The sequence below is a fragment of the Brachionichthys hirsutus genome, chromosome 18 (assembly GCF_040956055.1).
Source record: "Brachionichthys hirsutus isolate HB-005 chromosome 18, CSIRO-AGI_Bhir_v1, whole genome shotgun sequence".
NCBI classification, from domain to species: Eukaryota; Metazoa; Chordata; class Actinopteri; order Lophiiformes; family Brachionichthyidae; genus Brachionichthys; species Brachionichthys hirsutus.
The window spans coordinates 7,595,730-7,610,231 of record NC_090914.1 but is presented as its reverse complement, the minus strand read 5'-3'; the positions used below and the strand labels follow the sequence as shown (position 1 = coordinate 7,610,231).

General features: G+C 45.1%; 1 protein-coding gene across 1 annotated transcript in view; it reads left to right on the top strand.

The window, feature by feature from the left end:
- Nucleotides 1–14,502, top strand: part of pacrg (PARK2 co-regulated) — an 84,745-nt gene that overhangs the window by 69,200 nt on the left and 1,043 nt on the right. The window lies entirely within an intron of this gene.

The window sequence follows — 14,502 nt, the reverse complement described above, 5'->3', positions numbered from 1 at the left end:
CGGACGTGTTTTAAAAGAGACATAATGGTGTGGTGGTTAAGTGGCCTTAAATGCCATCATTTCTCTGTATCTTCTCGAGGTCTAGTAACTAAAAAGCAGTTGAGTGTGTACGGAATTTAAAAGGAATGAAGTGGAACGCGGGAATATAAATAGCAAGAAGCAAAGAGAATGATGAAGAGACAGTGGGAAATGACAAAAAGATGACTCAAAGAGACACCACAAGGTCAAAGGAAGTGTCTTCATGGCGTCTCCCTTCCAGTTAGCCAGCCAAAGTATCAGCAAGCATGTTCCAGCGTGTCTATTGTCTAGTTGTGGATGGATGGCAGTGACGGGCAGTTCTCCTGCCGGACTCAAAGCTGGGCAACTCCTCAACTTTGCTGGTCTCATAAGCCTGGCTTTCCACACTTCCCTTTCTACCTGCAACGTCTGCCAAGCTCTCCAAGCTGGGTTCAGGATTGCTCAGCACAACACACACACTCCCAGTACACAGAGTACACACAGTACACACACACACACACAGAGAGAGAAAAGTTTTATGTAGTTTTACATCAGGATGGGAATCCGTCCTTCCCTGACAGCCGTATCACCCGAAGATGGAGGGGGGAAGCCTGCAGAAAGACGAGAGTGTGTGAATCCACATGCTGTTGCGTTTCTTTTGTGGATCTGTGCACGTTTGAACTTTTCAAGGGCAGGACAGCGAGGAGTGATCAGCCACTCTGTAAATGTCAGTGGATCTGAACAGCCCGAGCCCAGACATCCTTTTGCCGTCGCCTGCCACTCACTGTGTTTCTGTCTGGCTGTTTATTTTCCTCTCTCGTTTCCTTCCCGCTCCTCCATATCCTGTTTGCTCCCACTCTTTTATTACTGTTTGCTCCCACTCTTTTATTATTGTCTTTTACCTCAGCCTCACCATTGCCTGCAGGAAAATAGCACATTACACAATGCTGGTTTTAGCTCCTGCCTGTCTCCATCTGTTCTTCTCCCTTACTCGGATTCCTCCTCAGTTGATACCGTCATTCCCACTGCCAAGCTTTATTTCTTCTTAATGTATTAACCTACCATTATTATTGCCTCGCTGGTAATTAGATTTTTTTCTCCCATCGAAGGCTTTGTTGTTTCATTTCATTCTACAGAACCATCTTCAATTTCCTGGTGAATTATCAAGGGACGGTTACTTCATTTAATTTGTACGGAAATTAATTTGTCAATGTGAGGAATAGGATACTTGCTAATCTGGTTTGCCCAGCTTGTACTCCCCCCAGCATTAGGCCTACCCTGACTCTCTATCCAGCGTGCAGGAATACATGAGCTGGTGGAGGACAGGCAGAGTAAGAACCCAAAGACAAATGAAACAATAATAGTCAGCATTTTACGACCAAAGAGACACGGAAAAGGGGAAGTGAGAAAGACAGAGGAAGAGGATAATCACAATGCCGAGAGGTAGGGTGATAGAATGTCTGCCTTTATTGAGCAGGCCATAGTGGAACTGTTGCAGCCTGCAGGCCTTTTCTAGCCCATCTTATCATGTATTGATATTTTAGCAAATAAAGTGATTGTTCTGCATAAGTGAGGAGTTGTTTACTGCTCTTCATCCTCACAACAACACAAACGTAAAACTATTTTAGTACCAATTAAACAACTGAGATTTAACAGCTGCTGATTGATGATTATTTTTTCCACTAGCTGTTTTTAAGGGGAAACAACCTATTTTTTATCCATCCTATGCTGAGGCTTTACATTTAATGGATGGTATAACTCAGTCACAAGAGATAAACATATTGTACTTTATTTGGCAGTCTATGCTTTTGGTCATGCAATACAGATGCATAAAAACATCTATGAAGCCTGAGTTAGCTTGGACAAACTCAATTATTAAAAAAAAAAAAAACAGAATATTATGCCTCACAATTTCTCAAAAAACGAGAAATAAGAAAAAGTTGAATATTTCTGAACCCCCCTACTCAGTCCCATCCCCCGAGGCTTTCTCCACACTCCGGCAGACTGTCTGTCTGTTGTGTGTTTGTGTGAGATATGGACTTGGATGCACACTGCGCCACCGCCCACTCCACGCATTCCTCTGTAGTTTGCCCACTTCTCTTAGATGTTGAACAAATTGATTTGGCCGTTGATCATTTGAGGGACATATTTTAGAACTTTCTGACTGGCTCCTCTCCATTTCCCACTCATACCCCCCCCCCCCCCCCTGCATCTGCCTCTCTCCTACTCAAATCCATATCCAGCTGCCGCTCTGCAGAATACCGCTGAAGGAGGCCCGTGGGTCTTGTAGTTCCAGGCTCTGTCTCCGAGTCTGATTGCACTGTAGCAGAACTGCGGTGTTGCCTTTCTCCTCGGGGAACCACACAAAGTGCCCGGGCACGGCTGGGAGTCAGCGATAGGGAGACAGAGAGGATCCATCTGTAACAGAATCTTTGTTTGGAGAAAAGACAAACATTCTTCAGTTCTCTGATTGCAGTGGATGTAGTCTGAAGCAACTTTGTGTATTCAGGTTTTGTCAGTAAGCTTTGACAAGAAAGAGACAAATCTTTGCAGCAACGCATCCCACTCACACATGTTGCTTTATGCAAATGAGTGAACTCTTCCAGGCGTTGCCCTCTATTTTACCACTCTCATATAGATTTAAAGGAATTTGTACAAGGACTGAAATCCATGACCGCATAAAATCTATATCTGTATACTAATAATGAATGTTCAAGGAAAGCTTGGACACGAACTAATAAAGCATTCATCACAGGGACAGGAGCTGAGGCACGGTTGCAGGCACATTTCCATTTGTTATTAATATAAATGATCTTCTGCATGAATGAGTAATCAACTCTTCTAAGACGCTCTCATTTGTGCGAGAAAATCAAAAAAAATTCCCACAAGAGTAATCTTAAAAAGGACAAAATCCAGTTCTCAAAACTTACAAGTCATTGATTTACAATTTGGCACAATATGTTATATATGTAGGGCATTTGTTCATTGGTTCTGTCTCCATGCTAAGATTGGAAACGAAACCTCCAGGTGAGACGGTTTGCTAAGGCGTCTGTATGGTGGGCAGATGATTTAACGTGTAATTCTGTGAGGACATTCCTCTGTGATCACAGCTGGGATGGGGCAAAAAAGATATCGAGGGAGAGACGAGTGGAGGAGGCCGCCCTCGTCGGGTTGATGGGACGCGAGCCCAGGTAATAATGTGCACACAAACCTGAACACACAGACTCATCCAGCACATTGAATGTGCTGCAGGTTGTTTGAGAGTGTGAGTGTGATGCTGTCGGGTTGCTGTGGAGGCTGCAGGGCAAAGCAAGCCAAGTCTTCCTCCAGCACTAAGTCAGCCACTGATCTCATTTCTCTTCAGATGGACTCCTAACACACTCCCATCAGGGGAGAAATATATATTCCCTCCGTCTCTTTTCCTCACACATTCCTGCACCGGTGACCTTTTCACTTTAGTCATCTCCCGCTCTCCTATTTTTTCTCCGTGGCTTACTTTATTTTCTCACTCCCGTCTTCTTTTCGCTGCGTCTATATTATCCTCCTCCACCCCAATATCTTCCTCATTCTCTCACACACTCAATTTTTCTCTGTGTCGCAAATTCCCTCTCTCCTCCATCCCATCGCTTCATCCTGTGTCACACCACACACCATTACCTTTGATCAATCATGGCCAACAGGTGCTGTAAATTGTGTCCTCTGGCGACCGGCTACTGCAGCGTCTCCCACATGCATCCATTCCCTGTCCTGCCTCCACCCTTGCTCTTTGTCCTCTTCCTCACCACATACCGGCAACTCTTGCCCCAGCTTTTCAGTGAAGCAAAACTGCCCATGTCTCACTGCTCATAACTTATCCCCCCCCCTCCCCCCTCGCCATCGTGTCATATTTGCAACTTGGCTAGTCTGAGACAAATAGCGCCACAGCCAGAAAAGAGTCAAATAAATGGTCCCTTCTCTACCGGCCTAATGGTCCTGCCCTCCACTTGGCTAGGGGACAGCACAAAGCCGGGGGACTACACAGACACAGCCATCAGCCTCTAATGAGAAAAGCCTATAAGCTTCAACTAGCCATGACATGAATGCATCACACACACACACACACTTCATGTCGTCTTTCAACAATATCCCCCCCCCCCCCCAACTAGTACTGTGTGTGTGTGCGCGCGCGTGTGATTTGTGATTGTGTAGGAATCACTCTGTGATTTATGGATGTTGTGAAAGTGCATTATGGTTAAAGTAGTTCATATCCCAAAGCCCAAATCAAGTCACATACATAAATACACAAGGAGCCCGTCACCTGCAGGTGTCGGATGGATATTGGAAAATAACTGTTCAGCATATTTGAAATGCATTTCAGGAAAAGACAGCAGAATTAATAGCTCATCATAGTGTGTTGCCTTCCTTTTTATTCCTCACGACAGCATGCCGATATTCTCAAGGTAAAGGAAGATTACATGAGCACATGAGTTCCCTTGTATAATGACTTTGGGTCTTTCCTTCCCACGTAAAGTGATATTTGTCATAAATTCATCTCCTGTCTTGCTCTTTTTTATGCAGTCATGTTATCCTGGTAGATGAGTGGCTTCAATATGCCATTACAGAATCACTGATCACATCTGATTTCTTTTTTTTTTTATTAAAAGCCTGCGAGTCTAATGGGAAAATGTGCCTGAAATATGTGTGCTGTCTTTTTTTAACCCCTCGCCATTCCTTTATGAATTTTGAATGCACAATTTTAAGATGCAAATTAAAAACAGATTAATGGGTGATTTGTATAGTTATTCAGCAAGTAAGAGCAGCCTGTTAATAAATGGCTCAAGCTGTGCAGTGGCCGTTTTTTAGTTGTGTTCGTCCATTCAGGGTTTATTATTAGCTACTGGATTTGTACTGGATTTCAAATAAATCATATTCTTGTTCACATGTTTGTGGGATGTCAATCCAATCCAAGTCAGGTGGGAATGCAAAACATGATGTTCATTTGAAATAAGCCTGAATAAAAACAAAATGTAAGCTGTCTAAGGTTTGGTTCAGATGTTTTTAACATTATGTACCATCTGACTGCCTTGAAAATAAATAGTGGTCTCCTGTCTACTTGTTACTATTACAGTTAATCGCAGGTAAACGTTAAAACTCAGTGTGGAAAAAACATTATCTTAAATAAAGCTAACCAAGAAGGCCCGTCAGAGAGCATATTGCCAGTGGAATGCTCAGCTATACAGATGTCGATAATATATATTATCATCCCTGAAGTAGATACAAATGGACATGAGTTAAAATGATATGACAGTGTGAACTTGTGCAGCTGAAGCATCAGCATCCAGTTGTGTTTATACACGCACAAGAGCTGCAGGTCTAGCAAAGGTGCAACGTGCATTTCATCTAAATTCACAGGCGAGCGTATTTAGAATACCTACACCTGCATATTGCTGCCCTTTCCCAATACACAAAATCCTTTGTGAATTTTCACTGTGATTATGTCCCACTTCAACAGCATTTAATGGGTGCTTTCTAAGATCAAAGGTTTGACTATAATCCTGCTGACAGAAAACTTGGAACAGAAAACATGTACAGGAAATATCTTGTGTCAGTTCAAACTCCATGCTTGTGGCGAGACTGACAGATATGATGATTGAGACTGGGATGTCTCCATCAGCTGTGTTGTGTGCTTCCATTGCATCGCCCATACTGAACCCCTAAAGACTCGTCCATGAAACATTTCATGGACGGAAGCTTCTTTGGTCAATACAAACCACTGTGATAAACATTTAAAGGAAATAAAACCCAGTCTGGAAACTGAGTGAAAGTGAAAACGTCTCCCACCATACAACAGTCACAAGAGGACATTTCCTGAAGAGACTGATGGTGTTATTCCTACTCAAAGGATATTGCTCCAACGGAGACGGAGAACTTTACAAAATAAATCTATTCTGCTGTGTATTTATTTGAGTACAATAAGACATTTTTGTACCATCATACATGCTGACTCTGACTGTGTCCTCTGTCTGTCTCACACCGATTTGGCTCTTCCAATCGCCTTGATCATGGAGACTGTTGTCATCTCCTCTCCTCCAGCGTAATGAGTCAGTGTGTGATGTTGGATGGCTGCTGACAGTATGAGTCACATGGGGGTGGTACTGCTGTCCCAGCATATCTCAATTCCACCCCCCCCCCCGCCCCTTGCTCTATTGTCCCATCCCTCCTCTCCTCTCTCTTTCTGTCTCTCCCCCTTCTTCTGTTTGGACTGCACCTCCCCTAGTGAGTAGGGACATCTGCTAATGATAATCAACACACTGTATATGATGACACACGAGTATATAGAACCCCCACATGCACGTTTGGTCCTGTTCTGCCCCCCATAGAATCCATGATGTTTCTACCGGTCACATGTCTTGTGGTCTTTTGAGAAAAAAAAAACGATGCAAACAAATATAAAAGCTGGTGAAAAAAGGGAGAGAGCTGGCAGAAGGCATTGCATGTGCTTGTGCAACAGAGATCTGTGGTGAGGCTCGGGCGGCTGCAGGCTTTTGGGTCGTACGCCGTCTTAACCTTTGTGCAATATTTAGATTTCTAAATCACAAGTACATCTAAGACATGACTTTGAGGCAGAAAAACGTGCCCCTGGCCTCGATGACGCGGCAATTTCAGCTGACGAATTTGTGAGAAAGAATAGAAATGCTAAAGATAAAGACAGACACCTTGGTCTGTTTTATGTAAATACCACACTTAAACACTCCTGCTTAAAGAGGCCCGGGTGCTCGTAAACCTTGACAGACCCTTGGGCCGTGCCGCCGCCTGTAAAACACTGACTGTTTATGGATGCTTGTACCTGCATCCTCCCAACCATAAACACTTTTCTTTGTCCTTCCGGGATAGAGTCGATGAAGAGGAGAGGAAGAAGAAATGATTGTGTCACCTCAGCCAAAGTTTCACTAATGAAAATGAGAAAATTCTCAAATGGAAACAAAGCACATAAATATCTTGGACAATGGTGCTTACTGTGAGGATGAACCTGAAGTTGGCAAAATAATGCTTTCAGGACAAGGTTGGATAAATAAAATTAGTAGATTTTTGCTATGTATTTGCTATTTGTTGCCCCCCCCCCCCCCAGTAGCTGCTGCCTTCAGTCTAGCCATAGCCTCTTCAGTGCTCTTTCTTTCATGACTGCGGATGGACAAACATGCTGTCCTCTTGGTGCCATTGTCATTGTTGAGCCAAAGTTCTTTTAATCATACCCCCCGTGATTTTACTAGCCCCCACCATCCATAGGCATACACTCCAGCCAATTGCATTAAAGAGATAAATAACCTTCCCAAGAAAAGTGCTGCGAGGAGGCTGACTGGCTGACTGGACGCTGGAATGCTCATCATCCATTTGGTGCAGTAAGCAACAGAGAGGAGGGTGGCGGGGGGGGGGGCTTTTAGTGGAAGGTTTTTTAGGGGTGATATTGTGATTGGTAGTGGGGGGTGATGTCATGTCATCCATCTTGGGGAGCCACTTCATTAGGCTAATGGAAGGGCTGGACCGCTCACTGTTCATTCCTGTACGTGAATGTGTGTGTGTGTGTGTGTGTGTGTGTGTGTGTGTCCTTCGACTGACGGCGGTTTCCAAGGCTAAAGTGGTTATGAAGGCTAAAGCGACTTTATTAGCTCGGCACATTGCCCATCTCCGCGTATGGCCGCACTTAGCCAGTATTTTCACACAGTGGAGTAATGGCACTGTTTTTGTGAGAGGATATAATGCTGCAGCGTCTGACGAGCTAAAGCGCACCTTCTTCCATTGATGTTTAAACTACAGTCACATTGCCTTCAATGACTTGACAAAAATGTGAAGCACAAAGAGGGTACTCGCCGCGGTTGAGGGTAATATCAGTGACAGACTTTGATTTGTCTCTGACTTAAATTAGTGTGTCACTTCAAATGTTCCTCTTGTGACGAGTAAGGAGGACAAACGGAGCCGGTCTTTGAATTTGCTTCGCTGCTCGGCCTCCCCTCTCTCTCACTCTGTCAATCTACCCCCCTGGTCTTCTTCTCTCTCTCTCTCTCTCTCTCTGTCTCTCCATCTATGTCAGCTTCTCCACCTGAATCCCCTGTGATTTTCTGTCTGAGCGTGTGCCGTTTTTTACGAGCGAGCCCCGTAATTCCAGTCGTGCCTTTGTTGTCCAGGTCACTCCACCTCCATTTTATCCATTCCTTTCTTATTTTTCCGATGTGAAATGACACCTGTCTCTGCCTTTCTTGGTAACACCCTGGAGCCGATCCTGATCATGTTAACGCTTTGTCTTTTTTTTCGGTTTCCCAAAATGATGGCGCTCGTGACCTTGACTTGCTCGATTAATATCTTTCTAAATTAATTTCAGGTTTCTGAAGCCCAAGTATGAATTAGATAATATACCTAGATTGTTGCGGCGCTGTTGTCTCTAACTGCTTGTAGGTACGAAATGGCCTGTGATGAGCTGGCGACTTGTCCGTAGCGCACTCCGCCTGGACATTGGTTGGATCGACACAGATTAAGTTAAAGCTACACCTTCGTTTGAGTTCAGCGCTTTATCTTGATTTTGTAGGCTGAGGATAACAAAGTGAAAAAGATGCAGTGATTTTTGTTTTTTTTTGATTCTCAAACTTCTAATTAAATTCATCATAAGGTCCCTCCATAATGAAACGACAACATCTCCACAGGACATTAATCCGATATTACATAACTAATTATTTACACTGTTTAGAGTATATATATCTTTTATTTGTGACTCATATAGGGGGAGGTGTTAATGGAACCGTAAAGCCACACTGTGTCAAAACCTTCAATCAGCAGCCTCCATTTCCCAAGAGCCACAGTACAAATAAGTTAACTAACTTAAACTGTTGGTGTTTGTGTGTTAAGATGCGTAAACGACATTCATCTAATGTGCCTGTTTCATGGTTGTACGGACCTGCTGTCAGAGCAGGACACCAGCCAAGTTGTTCTTCTGGTACTGAAGGTCCCAAGACACCCTGCATGGGAATAAAAGTATTCCCTTCTTGTATATTTATTACTCCTGACAGCAATTAATTTGACATCCCCACATTCAAAGTTCCAGGGAATGAATGGCGTTGTGACATTTCCCGTCAAATGCAAGTCGGGGTGAGGCAACGCCGGCACTCTGATGGATTGGAGGATTGACGGAAATGAGAAGACAGGCTTTCTGATGGCTGTAAACATTCATCATCCTGATGTGATGGGAGATTGTCTTGTGAGGGTGTCTAGTATCGCCCGACTGAACCTGTGGGTCACAGGTTACAGGCAGCGTCTCAGTGGAAGGGATTATAAAATGACGTGTTTTAACTTTGATGTGTCGAAAAGCCTTTTGACCACTGACCGAATGCAGACATGTATTGCTGATTTGTTAGCATTGGGAAGTTTCATTCGTTCACCTGCATCCATGTTGCATGGCTTCACATCGCAGCGAGAGCTCTGTGTATATACGATACGTACCCTACATGCATTGGTGGGTCTTTGTCTTTCAAAGTGCAGCCCTTGTTTAGCTTGTGTGGCCTTTAACGCCTGTCCCTGGTGCAGATCGATTTTATGCCTAGCCAGCTAACCTTGAGGTAAGCTGGCCTAATGAGATCCACATCTGACGCCATTGACTCCTGACACCTGACAGGACTGCCCCCCCCCACCCAGGGGAGAGTCAGAACAAGTGGAGTGCGAAAGGCTAGGTCCTCTGGGGTGGGATGTACTCTTAAAATACTTGATCTTTCTCTAGCAATACACATGCATACTTACTAAACCAAAAAAAACAAAAACAAAATCATGTAATACAATTTGGAAGTAATTAAAAACTATCCGCCTCTCCAAGCCCCCGGTGATAAATGGATGTACCTGTGAACATAAAATTATAGGACTCTTTTGCTCAGAGCTGTGACAAGCATACTGAAGTTGATTCACTGATGCATGTATCAGGATACAATTGGATGAGATGAGGCTGGGATAACCATTATCACAGCGGTGGTAATTGAAACAATAATGGCTATGGTAACGGCTTGGAAAATAGCACTGATCCATCATCTAAGATGAGCCGTCTTTGTGCATTAATGCCATGACTAAATAGTGCAAACAGATATTGCACTCGGCCATGGCTAGGGCAAGTTGGCTAATTGGAAAAGAAATGAGCAAGATGAGAGTTTTTGTGAGGCATGGATGAGTGACTCTCTTACCGCTTCGGTGGAGCTTTGGATCCCTCCCACAGTCTGCCTGGGATTTCTAAGGGCTTGGATTTGGAGTTGTTGACTGCGAAGCGGGCCAAGCTCATCGATAGGAATCTAACAGTTTTAGCCCCCGGACAGCCAAGGAGCATCCTCAGCAGGTTCGGTCTCTGTCCCAGGCTCGTCGACTCCTTCCTGCTCCGGGTTTCTGTGTATACTGATTTGCTGATGCCCAACTTTCGCCGTGTTGAAATGGCACAGAGCTAGCGTGCACTGAGCACTGCTGGGCTGGATGAACGCGTGGAAAATGAGATCACTGACTTACAGCAAAAGGTTAGATTTCAGTGAGCATGAGCTGTTAGATAATGTCTGGTGCAGGGTTTGGGTTTTAATAAACTACTGCCGGCCTATTTATTTGGTGCTTTTCTGCTCTCCACCTCTTGTGAATATCCATGCATACACCCCCGCCAACCCACACACACACACACAAACGTATATGTGTGTGTTTATTGTGATGCGTCTAAAGCTGCAGCCCTCTTTGTGGCAAACTGTGTTAAGCTGAAATGTTGTTATTGATTACCCATGAAAGTTGAGATGGAAAAGCCCCGCTGTGTGTGTGGGTGTGTGTAGTTGTGTGTGTGTGTGTGTGTGTGTGTGTGTGTGTGTGCCGGCTGTGTCAGCCTCTGGGTTATCCATTAGGGAAGAGGCGGCTGGGAGCTTTGACGGAGGGAAATAGCAGTGTGAGGAAAGGAACAACGTTTGGGGCCAAGGTGGAAAGTAACAAAGCAATAATTCTGTAGTCGAGTACAGTTTTGAGTACTGGTACTTCACTTTAGTTACTCTGTTTGGTAAGGCTTGCTGGTTCTGCTCCAGACTGTTTATTCCATAACATTCTCCTTTGCGATGAAGATGCTGCTAGTATCGTGCATATGATGAAAACCTGCAGATGATCTAACAAAACACTGTTAATACTTCAATATTCAAGGTCACACATGCACAGTGCACACACACACACACACACACAGCACAATATTATGTCTCACTTAGCCTTCCTGCCTTTCCAGTGACAACTGTTGTTATGCACAGACACATAAATACCCCCTCTTCCCTCTGTCACACACACACACACACACACACACACACACGCCTCTCTCTCTTTATGAGAGACCTGCCTGGCGCCCAACTGTGAGGCCCCTTTAATTAGAGCCCTGCTGTTAAGCACAGGCCTCCTCCTGTGGTCAGATCCACTCTCTGCCACCTCCTCACACCTCCTCAGCCTCTGTCACACACTCACCACCACAATACCACCCTGTCTCCATCCTCGTGGCATGCAGTAGCTTCATATATCTGAATCACATGATTGTATTTAATTGGTGTCAGCGAGTTTATTTATTTAGAGACGGAAATTGCAGCATTTTCCTTTCTGTGTCTTCATGTAGTTATCAACTGTTTCCAAACAGAATATCAGAACACATAATACTTCATTCATTCTAACGAATTAACATTTAATTCATAAATACAATCCGTTGTTGAAGAAAACATTCAAAATTAACTTTATATAACCTGACAGGACTGGAAAAATTGTCCAGAATTTTTTTTTTTTACTACACTTAAGTCGCTTTAACAGCAGAGGAAACACGGACAAAAATAGGATCCCATACAAACAGCAGCTTCGCAAATTTAAGGAATGAAAACTCAACTGCTTGCATTGCACCCTTAGCTGTGCAGCCACATTTGACTTCTACCTAAGGTATTCCTGGAACTCTAGTTCCTCCTTCCCACTCATTATCTACATTCCTCTATTTCCATTTTTTAAGCAAGGCCAAGTTCCCCGTATGAAAGCCCAGGTCTCCCGCACGTTGATTTTCTCGTGCATCTGGAGGCTCTGATCAAAGACCTTTTGTATTGTGACCTATTGTGGGCCTCCTGTCTAAGCTGCTTTCATAAGGAACTCCTACCAACAGGGATAAGTTCATTTGAAGCAAAATTATGTTCAAACAGCTCTGGAATGTTGAGCTGAATTTCCCAAAGTTGCTCCAGTGTGTGTGTCACCCGGTCCCTGGCGGTGGAGGGGATTTATCCATACAAGACTCGCATTGTCGAACGCCGACCTCAGCCAGAACTGTTTAGAGGGCAGTCACAGTTCAGCTCCACGCGCCCAACGACGCCACGCTTCAAATCTACCGTCTATACAGTCAAACTAGTTCGGTGGGATTGCTGAGCGCTGCCAGCAGTTGGTGATCCTTGTCTTCAGCTTGATGTGCAAAGACAGGTTGCTTAGGAGAGGAGGTGGGGGAGGCAGGGGGGTGGGGGCTACAGCTGTTGCGTGGAGGATTGGTCTGCTGTAGCAGAAATCACAGCAGTGCCTGGGTCGGTCGGATGGATGGATGGATAGCACCTCATGTAGCAAATGTTACGTCTGTATCGGCCCTTCCTCTTCCTCTTCCTCAGAGGAACAGACAGCTGACTCCTGCTTGGTCCATTTTCCTTCTTTTTTTTTATTATAATTGTTTTGAAAGATTTCTCTGCCTGCCCAGGGTTGTGGATATTGCCAAAAGCATCGATGAAAAAAGAAAGAAAAAATGACAGGGAGGGTAGAAAAGAAGAAGATTGAGAAAGAGAAGTTATTTTGCTGAGGGACGTTTGCAGAGGCAGCTTTTAGCGTCCTGGCCCCCTCCTCCACCCTCCCCTCCCCTCTGCTCCTCCCTAAACGTACTCCGGGCTTTTTCTGCTCTTTAAATATTGAGAACCGTCATAAATTCCTCCGGCCTGTTTCTTTTGATGCTCCTGGCCTCCCATGTGCTCAGCAATAGAAATTCACTTGGAAGTTCTGAAATGCTCAGTAAAGCAACAGCAACACTTTCTTGCAGCCCCCCCCCCCCCCCCCCCCAGTAACCGGGTCTTTGCCGGTTCCCATGCCGCAACTCTTCTCCGAATCCCTGCCTCCTCTAGTCTGAAGGCCAAGCTCTCCCTCTGGGCTGGCTTGGGATGCTCATTTTCGCTCTAACGGTGGCTCTCGACAGGCCTGGCTTCTTAACCCGCGCTAACAGGCGTGTCCACACACAAACACACACTCCATGCAGCTGAAACCGACTGGAAGCTGCATGGGCCCTGCCGGTTCCTGTCACTTTGCCCTTTACTTTTCGCCGCTCTCCCTCCCCATCCACACAACGCAGCCTCCTGCATTCCCGTTCCTCGCTGATTGCTTTGCCTTTTCTTTTATTGCTCAGATGGTGCATTCTAGATGCTATTTAAGTTTCCGCTAAGAAGTAGTAAGGAGCAGACGGCTGCACTGTAGACGGGTCCAGAATAAAACACGGCCTGGGTTTAGACAGCGAGAGCTTCCTCTTAAGAGCTGCAGCTATTGTTGCTTCCTTTAAGGGGGGGGGGGGGTAAACTGCTGCTGAATAAAACTGGAGCTGTTAAAGTTGCACAGCATGTAGGCGCTAAGCAGTGGTCAAAAGAAGGCTGGAGAACTGCCCGCCCCATCGCTTTTAAGTAAAACAGGAGAGTGAATCCTGTGCAGAAAGTAGAACAGACTAACAGCCCAGTTTATGGGACTGGCTCTCGTTGTCTTTAAATGAAGAGATCGTGGCTGGAAAGGCCGGGAGAGAGACGGAAGGTTGAGTCCATCAAATAAGATGAGACACTGGAAGAGATTTAAAGTAAAGGGTAGAGTAGAAGGGAGACGTTTAGATTCCTTCTCTCTTTGGGTCCAAGTTTGGATGCGTGACTTACAAATGTTGGTGTGAGCGGGGGGGGGGCATTTCTGTGTCCTGTCCCTGTCCCTATGGTGATTAGCAGGCCCCGTCACAGTCCAGCAGTTCGTGCCATATTTAAAATCAAATCATGGCGATCATGATATTCATTTTTAAGTCATTTTGCCCGCCTACTAGAGTCCCCTTCACACCACAGGTACACTTCATGATGCACCCTCCTCTGCTCCTGCCACACATATCGATGTGTGTGTGTGTGTGTGTGTGTCCATGCCACACACTTGTCACATTCCTCTCTGTTTACCTCCCTCTAAAAATCTGTTTTGAGCCTCCCAGTGCGGCTGCATGAGATTCTCTCTCTCTCTCTCTCTCTCTCTCTCTCTGTGTGTGTGTGTTAAAGCATGCCTGCCTGTGAAAGAGAAGAAAATGGAAGGAAGGAACAATTTAGGATACGGCTTTTTTGTAAGCCGTGTTACTCTGTGCTGTCTGTAGCGTCTCGTACGCGGTCTGTTCGAAGCGGCGCCATTCGTCCGCTCCGCCATTTTGTACTAAAGGTATGAACATGAAACAGAGGGACATTGTTCCTCCATCATTAGGCCAGCAGCGGA